We start from the raw sequence: 9,433 nt of genomic DNA, 5'->3' as shown, positions 1-9,433 counted from the left end.
CCGAGTCAGTCATGGAAATGGGAGCATGAGATCACCTACCTCCTACAGGAAGTGGGAGACCTTGAGGGCACAGTGGGCACACAGCTCTGGGCACAGATAAGGCGGCCGTGGAATGGTCAACGTTACCATTGCTAACCAAAAGGGCGGCAAAAAGAAGCCATGGAAACCCAGGGGGCCTCCTGAGAACGTTTCTGTCCTCTTGGGAAACAGGGCAGTGTGTTTTGTAGACCTGTGCTCCTTCCTGAACTCTGTTTCTGCCCTTGTCCCTGGATTAACTCTCCGTCCAGCAGCCAGAATGACCTTTAGGAAGCCAAGTCAGCTCACGCCACCCTTGCGGTCAAAACCTCCCAGTGACCTCTCAATGTCAAGGCACTTAGAATAACATTCCCATTCCTTCTGAAGGCCTGTACAACGGCCCTGTCACTCTCCACCTCCTCTGCTCCCCATCCCTTGCTCACCTGGCTGCAGGCCAAGGCTCCTTGCTCCTCCCTGAAACTGCCAAGCTCATTCTCCCCCCTCTGCAAGGCCTTTGTCCGGCTGAGGCCCCCCACCCCTGCCCGGCATGCTCTCCCCTCAGAACATGGCATGGCTCACTCTTGTACATCCTTCCAGTCTCTGCTCAAACATCACTTTTGGGACAAGTCTTGTCTAACCCGCGCCCTGCCATCACCTCGAACCCCATCCGGCTTAGCTTCAATCACAATGTTTCACTTTCAGAAATGATACGTCTATAGTCAATTGTTTGAACGATTTTTAACTATGGCAGGGGATTTCTCTTGTTCCCTAGTGCTAGGATGATGCCTGCCACACAGGAGGCTGAGGGCTGGACACACGAATCTGTAATATGAGGCTTATAGGTTCTTTGAAGGCTCAAAGGGCTACCTCATCTAACCCTCACAGGGATCCTCTAATACAGACAATAGTAGCCCCATTCTACAGATGAGGACAGCAAGGCTTAGGAGCTGACACAACTTGCCCGGACCACACAACCAGTGGATCCGAGACAAGAACCTGGTCCCCTGGTTCGGGCTCAGTGTTCCGCCCAGTGCCTCCTGGGTGTGCCTGCCTGTGTGAGGAGAGCCTGGTGGCTGCCAGAGCCAACCCACCTCCAGAGCCCAAGGCCAGGTGCACTCCCAGGGTTGCCCACTCCAAACAAAGGGAGATTTTGGGTGCCGGTTGTTTCAGGACCCTGGGAATCACAAGAGCAGTTGTTGTAGACGATGCACCAGGCACTCCCAGTGAACACATTATATGGGGATTGTCATGGTCACAGGGAGCCACATCATTTACATGCTAATGACAGAGTCAGTGCAGGAGACCCAGGTCGGAGCGGGATGGTACCCACACTTTGTCTTATGGCCATTTCCATTTTCACAAATTCTGAAACTAAAACAGGACTTTTCTCTTACTTGGAGCAGATGTTAATTTGCAATGCAGAAGCCTCCATTTGTCGATGATTTTCCATTATCCCTATAATTGCCCCCACATACAGTGCTCGATAAAGTTTTAAACCTGTCCTCTGGGAACACCAGGTCAATAACGGGATCATTGATTAGGCCGTGAAAATGGTCTCCTGGCACTAGGAAGATTCACTGTGGAATCCTGGGACGGGGGTCCTGAAGTGGCTATTTCTGTCCCGTGCCTTGGGTCTCCCTGGATCTGCAGATTAGGAAGGGGCCGAGGCAATCAGAGGCCATGTTTTTACTGCAGATGAGCCTGGGAGGCAATTGGACACCAGAAGGCTTTTCCAAGCATCTGTAGCCACCGTCCCCCAAAATAGTGCTTTGGTGGCCCTGGAGTTGGTCACTGTAGTTTATGTGTAGCAAAGACACCCTCTGGTGTCTAGCTGTGTGACCTTGGGCAACTCACCTACCGTCTCTAAGCCTCAGGTTCCTTGTCTGTATGATAAAGGAAATAATAATGCCTTTGCCTAACTCCCAAGGGGGTTGGGAGAAAGAAAGGAAAGAAATCAAAGATGTGCCAAATGCGTTTGCAGACTCTCATGCCCATTCTGTGCTACCTGATACGGTTAGCTCTTTGAAACTCGAAGTGAACTTTCCCGGTTACCGTTTGTGGGGTCTGCCTTCCTGATGGGAGAGGTCAGTAACTGACATTTTAATGAGCATTACTAAAAACTTCCCATGGTGCAGGCACTGCGCAAGGGAAGGACTGAAGAAGCAAAGCTGATTAAAACATGGGCCTGCCCTCAAGGAGCACCCAGCACACAGAAAGGAAGTAGGTCATTGCCATAAGTCTTGCTCAGTGTCCTGTCAAGACAAGCCCAGAATCAGGGAGCCTGAGAAGGCGAGGGGAGGGGAGACCTTAGGCTTCCAGGATGGAATGACTAGAGTGTATAAAGTGCCTATGATTGTTACTATTACCACCCCCACTTTACAGACTGTAGAATCAAGTCTCTGAGAGTTAAGTTACATGACAAATGAAGGATAAAGTTGGCCTTGAGCTAGGGTGACCAACAGTCCTGGTTTGTCTGGGACTTTCAGGGTTAAAAATAGTTAAGTTCCAGGAAAATGGAGATGAACTGGTCACCCCACTTTGAGTTATGCCCGACTCTGTAGTCTTATCAGTGCACTGCTCAGCCAAAGCACAGGGATAGGCTGTTTCTGCTGGCGACACACCTTGCTGAGCTGGAGTTCCCTGTTGGAGGTTCAAGGCCCATCTTGGTGCATCTGTATATTGTTGCTCTAATACCTAATGCCTTTCTATATCCTTCCAACATCCTTCCTGTAGGAAGGATCCTCACGTCAGTGCTGGTTGGAGGAGGGAAGATCAGAGGCCATAGGCTTCAATTATGGGAAAATAGGGGGTTGTAACTTGCCCAAGGTCACAGGCTGAGATGGGCCAGAATGGAGATGCCAAGTTCAGCACTCTTGCCCTTTTGTCCTTGTTCTCCACCTTTGGTGAAGGCCTTCTGAGAGCACCATAAGAAATCTAAGCTTCTATTTGAGTTTGTGTGAGATGCTGTTTGGGTTTCTCATGAGTTGCTGGCTCAGCGCTTGATTGGCATGTGAGCAAGCAAATGAGATTGAAGTGAGAACTGGCTGGGTGGGCCACTCAGAGTGGTAGGCAGAATTGGCAGTTAAAGAAAGAAGCAGAAATGTATCAGTTTCCACGTGCTTCTCAGGGGCCAGGCTTCCTCACAGCCCTTCCCTTCCAGCTTGATTCACTGTTATGATCCAAACCTTGCTCCAGACAACACCAGACATTGTGAAGACATGACTAAGAGGTGTGTTAGAGGGCACAGCTCTTTCCAGGGCACCCTTTCAGATCCATGTATCTCAGAACAAGTAGTTCCTCTAGAACCCACCCAGGGGAGGGCTATTCTCTGTTAGAAAGACACTTAATGGTGTGGCCCGAAGAAGCAAGGAAAAGTCCTGGTCTAACTTCTCCGCATTCTTCTCTACTCCCATAAAGCGGAATGGCCTTCAACTCAGAATCACAGGCTATTCTGGCATGATGGAACCCTTGGCCTCAACATCATGGGATGGTTGAAGACATGAAAGTCCTGTTTTGCCCCTTCCAGTTCCTTGGTCACCCCCTAAAACCATACGGTGGAGAAATAAAGGAGACGAGGATGTACAACATTCCCTTTTCCTCTCATTGCTGTCTAGCACGGTTGAAAGCACTGCTTCTTACTTTCTAAAGCCCTTTAGGAAGTTTCCACACTTACGGCCTTAGGCCCTAAAGATGCAGGCCATTTGCAAACTTTAGTGTTTATCAGCATCGCTGCTGATTTTGAGCACAGACTCCTGGGCCCTACCACCTGTGTTTCTGACTTAGTAGGTCTGGGTGAAGACTGAATTCCCAGGTGATGTTGATGGGGCTGGGACTACACTTTGAGACTCATACTGCTCCAGGCTGTACCATGACAAATGCTTTCACTCCTTTGGAACCTCACTTTCCTCAGCTGTCAAAGATGGCCAGTACTGACTTAGCAGGAGCATAAGCTGAGTTATAGGAGATGACAAAGGGGGAGGGCATTTTCTTGTGCCTGGTACTCATAGCAGAGTCTCAACTTTGAGAAAAATCCCTTCTTGCTGGATCCGGAAGTTTCTTCTCACAATCCAGTGGTAAAGTAGGTCAAATGTCTTCTTTGTCCAATGCTCAAGTTTAATAAATGGAGGGTTACTGAAAGTCCCCAGATGCTGGGCTTGTCACCATGCAAAGGAGGCTGTGAGATCCTGACAAAAAAATTACAGGAGAATTCCTGGGAGGCAGCTACATACAGATGCTCAAAAGCACTTTGAGCCTGTTTTTTCTGAGTCTTCCCTGGGAGGTGCTGGTAGAAACGGCTATCAGCAAACATCATCTTTGCACCATGGCCAACGTGGGGTTAAGTCAGGCTGCTAAGTCTTCCATCTCTCCTCCTCTTGGTTTTTCTTACTCTCGCTCACACCCACCCCCAACCACTCCTGCTTTCTCTTCCAGGGCAAGTTTAATAAGCCAGTATCAAAACCATCTAGGCCTGGAGCTTTCAAAGATTTAAGACTTTTAAATGTGAAGCACCTCATTATATCCGACTATTTTCAATAAAAAGACCTGATAAGCCATTGATATGACACCAGTTATCAGTGGGATTTGTTTGACGTCGATTTGAAATGTGCACTGCTTGCTTTTCGGGTAATGGAATCAAACACTTAGGAGCTGCACGGTGCAAGTAGATCACTTTTCAAGTAAGAACATTAAAATGGAGAGAGACCTTGTTTGGGGGTTTATAAAAATAAAGCACTATTGTACAATATGGCATATAGCAGTGGCTACATGGACAATTGACTTCCTTCCTATTAATCAACTACAATGTTTACCTTCTTATTCCAACCATTTCCAAACCATTAAAACTAAGAGGATTAGCATCGCATTTCTGCCAAGGTGTATTTTTATTTCAGCAAATACTACTTTCGCTCTCGGAGGAGATTAAAAGCCTGAAAGAAACGGTTTCTTTATCTGGCATACTTTGTCACACAGGTTAAAAAAAAAAAAAAAAAATCCTGTTAAAAGAATACAGTGTCCTTGTCCAGAGAAAGCTGATTGTGAAAATAGTTAAATTTCAGGGCAAACAACATAAATTGTGAAGAATAATCCAATGTCAGGACTGAGTATTTCTTGCCCTGTAAATAGTGCTTATGAAAGCATCATTTGGGAACCAGAAAAGAAGTGGTTACCTTCCCTGTGATTAGGCTTTTTGAGCCATATGTTTCTAAGGGAGATTTTAAAAATATGTAAGTCCTGGAGTTGAAATAGGATGAGTTACACTTATGTAGATTTGCCTACTTATATTATTCCTGAGATGTTTCAAGACATATTGTTTTCTACCTTCTTCTTTTTAAAAATCTGTGAATTTTTAATAAACCTATATTAGTCCATTTTTATGCTGCTGATAAAGACATACCCAAGACTGCAATTTCCCAAAGAAAGAGGTTTTTTTAATCTTACAGTTCCACATGGCTGGGGAGGCCTCTCAATCATGGCAGAAAGCAAGGAGGAGCAAGTCCCCTTTTACATGGGTGGCAGCAGGCATAAAAAGAGAGAGCTTGTACAGGGCAGCTCCCGTTTTTAAAACCATTAGATCTTGTGAGACCCATTCACTATCATGAGAACAGCACAGGAAAGACCCACCCCCGTAATTCAATCATCTCCCACCTGTTCCCTCCCACAACACACAGGAATCATGGGAGCTACAAAATGAGATTGGGTGGGGACACAGAGCCAAACCATATTAAAACCTAACTTGCAAAATTTACCATTGCATCATTTGCACTGCCAAAAGTACCCTTTAAAATTGTGTATTCTCTCTGTCTTAAGTTTGTTGTTGCACAGTTCATAGTTATCTTAAAGGTCTGCACAAGTGGTTTTTGCAAAGTGTGCTCTCTGGACCGGCAGCATAAATATCATCTGGGAATTCACTTCAAATGTAAAATCCCAAGCCCCATTCTAAAGCTGAATCAGAAACTTGGGACAGGGTCCAGCAATCCCTCCCTGGGAATTCTGGAGGTTAAGAACCACTGATCTAGGGCTAGTTAATTCTCTCTGCTATAGTCTGAATTGTGTCCCTTCAGCATTCATATGTTGAAGCCCTAATCCCTAATGTAACTATATTTGGAGACAGGATCTTTAAAGAACTAACTGAGGTGAAGTGAGGTCATAAGGATGGGGCCCTAACCCAATTGGACTGATATTCTTATAAGAGGGAGAGACACGAGGGGTGCATGCATACTGAGAAAAGGTCATGCAAGGTTACAGGAAGAAGGTGGCCTTCTGCAAGCCAAGAAGAGAGACCTCAGGAGAAACCAAGCCTGCTGACACCTTGATCTTGGAATTCTAGTACTCAGAACTCGAGAAAATAAATGTCTGTTGTCGGAGGCATCCAGCCTATTGTGTCTTGTATGGCAGCCCTGGAAAACTAACATCCTCTCCTATGGCAAAGAGTGAGGCCTAGAGAGAGGTTTTAACTTGCCGAAAGTCACATATTCGGTTAGTAACAGAGCCTAGGCTAAAATCAGTACAGAGTGAATCAGAAATAAAATGCAGACAAGTCTCACTCCAACAAGATAATGTAAATACTAGTGTGCAAAAAAAAAATATTTAAGTTTAAAAAGAGAATGATATGGTTTGGTGGTGTCCCCAACCAAATCTCATCTTGAATTACAGCTCCCATAATTCCCAGTAGTAGTTAATGGAATCATGAGGGTGGATCTTTCCTGTGCTGTTCTCATGATAGTAAATAAGTCTCATGAAAGCTGATGGTTTTATAAAGGAAAGTTCCCCTGCACATTCTCTTTTGCCTGCCACCATGTAAGATGTGACTTTGCACCTCCTTCACCTTCCACCATGACTGTGAGGCCTCCCCAGCCATGTGGAACTGTCTTTCCTTTACAAATTACCCAGTCTCAGGTGTATCTTTATTAGCAGCATGATAACTGACTAATACAGAGTAACAGCAAGATAATATTTCCATAATAAAAGGCTTAACCTCAGGACTTCTTTAAATAGTTTCAGTCACCAAAGGCATTGTTCCAATTTGCAAATAAATTGATTTGCATAGAGCTATTTATGACCATATTGACATAAATTGAAGTGCACATATATAGGCACACACATGGTCAGTGTCAGGCCAAGCATACAGTTTTGAAACATCAGCAACCGGTGACAGAAGACCATTGCCAAAGTCTCTTAAAGAAGGTCCTATAATAAATATCCCCTAAGGGGGAAATGTTGAACAAGAATGCACTTTCCTTGGCTCATCAATACTGGACATTCTCATTTTATTTTTAATCTTTACTAATTTGATAATCAATAAATGATATCTCAATGTTGTTAACATTTTATATCCTTTCTTTTTTACATAGTTAATTATAAAAGCAATGTATTCATACTTTCAAAATTCTGGAAATTATGGAAAAGTATAAAGGATGTATTAAGAATTAATACTTCTACCAACCAGGTAAGTCCACTGTTTACATTTATGTATTTTCTTCTAATATTTTTTCTGGGCACATTTTAAACATATTTAAGGTCATACTATATATAAAATGTTATACCATGATTTTTTTCACTTTACAATAAAGACAGTATTTTATTACACAAAGAACTTGTTCCAAGATTAGATATTTCTGAAAAAATAGTAAGAAGACAAAATAAAATCGAGAGATGAAAAATACTTTAAAAATTAACAAAGCATCAGTGAACTGTGGAACAATGTCAAGGGGCCAAATACACAAGTAATTGGAATCCCTGAAGGAAAGGAGAAAGAAAAGGGACCTAAAAATATTTGAAGTAAAAATATCCAAATATTTATAAAATGTGAAAACTATGAACCCATAAATACAAGCAGCTCAATGAATCACATGCGGAAGAAACATAAAGAAAATTAGACTTCATCATATATTCAAATTGCTTAAAATCAACAATAGAGAGAAAACCCTAAAAGCAGCTAGAGAAAAAGACACAATGGGTCCAGAAGGATAGAGATTGGGATGATAGCTGATTTCTCATTGAGAATGGTATAAGCTAAAAGATAGTGAAGCACATCTTTAAAGTACTGAAAGAAAAAAATGACAACTTAGAATTCTTTATCCAATAAATATATTTTTCAAAATTTCAGGCAACAGGGTCTTTTGAAGACAAACCAAAAAAATTAATTACCACTAGACTCCAACTACAAGAAATAGTCAAGAAAGCCTTTTAAGCTGAAGAAAAATAATACTAAACGGAAACGTGGAGCTACAAAAAGGAATGAAGGGGACCAGAAATGGAGGCTACATTGACAAGCATAAATACTTTTTCTTATCATCTAAGTATCTTTAAAAGATGGTCAATTGTGTAAAGCAATAATGATAGCAATGTACTCTGGGGCTTATAAAATATTTAGAAGTAAAATGTATGACATAATAGCATAAAGGCCAAATGAGAGATCCTTTTGGACACATTGTATCTTTTTTCCCTGCTGCTTTTAGGGTTTTCTCTTTTTTGTTGATTTTAAGCAATTTGAATATGATATGATGAAGTCTTATTTTCTTTATGTTTCTTCTGCTTGTGATTGATTGAGCTTCTTGTATTTGTGGGTTCATAGTTTTCATAACATTTTAAAAATATTTGGATGTTTTTACTTCACATATTTTTGGTCTCTTTCCATTCTCCTTTTCTTAAAATATAATGCTGTAAAATCTTTATAATATACATGACGTGGTATACAATTGCTTGAAAGTTAAAAATGATTAAAGTTGTGTACTATAAACTATAAATTTAACTAAAGTAACACAACACAAAGTTATAGCTAATAAGCCAACAAAGAATATTACGAATAACTTTAGGCCAATAAATTCAGCCACTTACATGAAATGAAAAAGTTTCTTACGAGACAGAAGCTACAACACTTCACTTAAGAATAAATAGATAACTTGAATAGCCATGTATATAAAATAATTTGAATTTTTAATTAAAAATCCTGCCACAAAGAAAACTTTAGGATCAGAGGGCTTCACTGGTGAATTCTACCAAATATGTAAGGAAGAGGTAATACCAGTTCTGCATTTTCTATCCCAGAAATTTGCAGAAGGAGTAAGACTTTCAAACTCGTTTTATAAGACCGGTATTACTTTGATATCAAAACCAGACAAAAATGTTACAACGGAAGAGAACTACAGATGAATATTCCTCATAAACATAGACGCAAACATTCTTTATGAATTTGAGTAAATCAAATGTAAGTATATATACATGTATATGTGTGTGTGTGTGTGTGTGTGTGTGTGTATATATATATACACGAATGAATGAGTGATGTATCATGACCACATAAGGTTTATCCTAGGGCTTTCATATTCAAAAATCAATTAATGAAATCCACTGTATTAATAAACTAACAAAGAGACATGTGATTATTTCACTAGATACAGCAAAAGCATTTGACAAAATC

The sequence above is a fragment of the Mandrillus leucophaeus genome, unplaced genomic scaffold (assembly GCF_000951045.1).
Source record: "Mandrillus leucophaeus isolate KB7577 unplaced genomic scaffold, Mleu.le_1.0 Scaffold299, whole genome shotgun sequence".
Lineage (NCBI taxonomy): Eukaryota > Metazoa > Chordata > Mammalia > Primates > Cercopithecidae > Mandrillus > Mandrillus leucophaeus.
Note: the sequence above shows the minus strand (reverse complement) of the source record.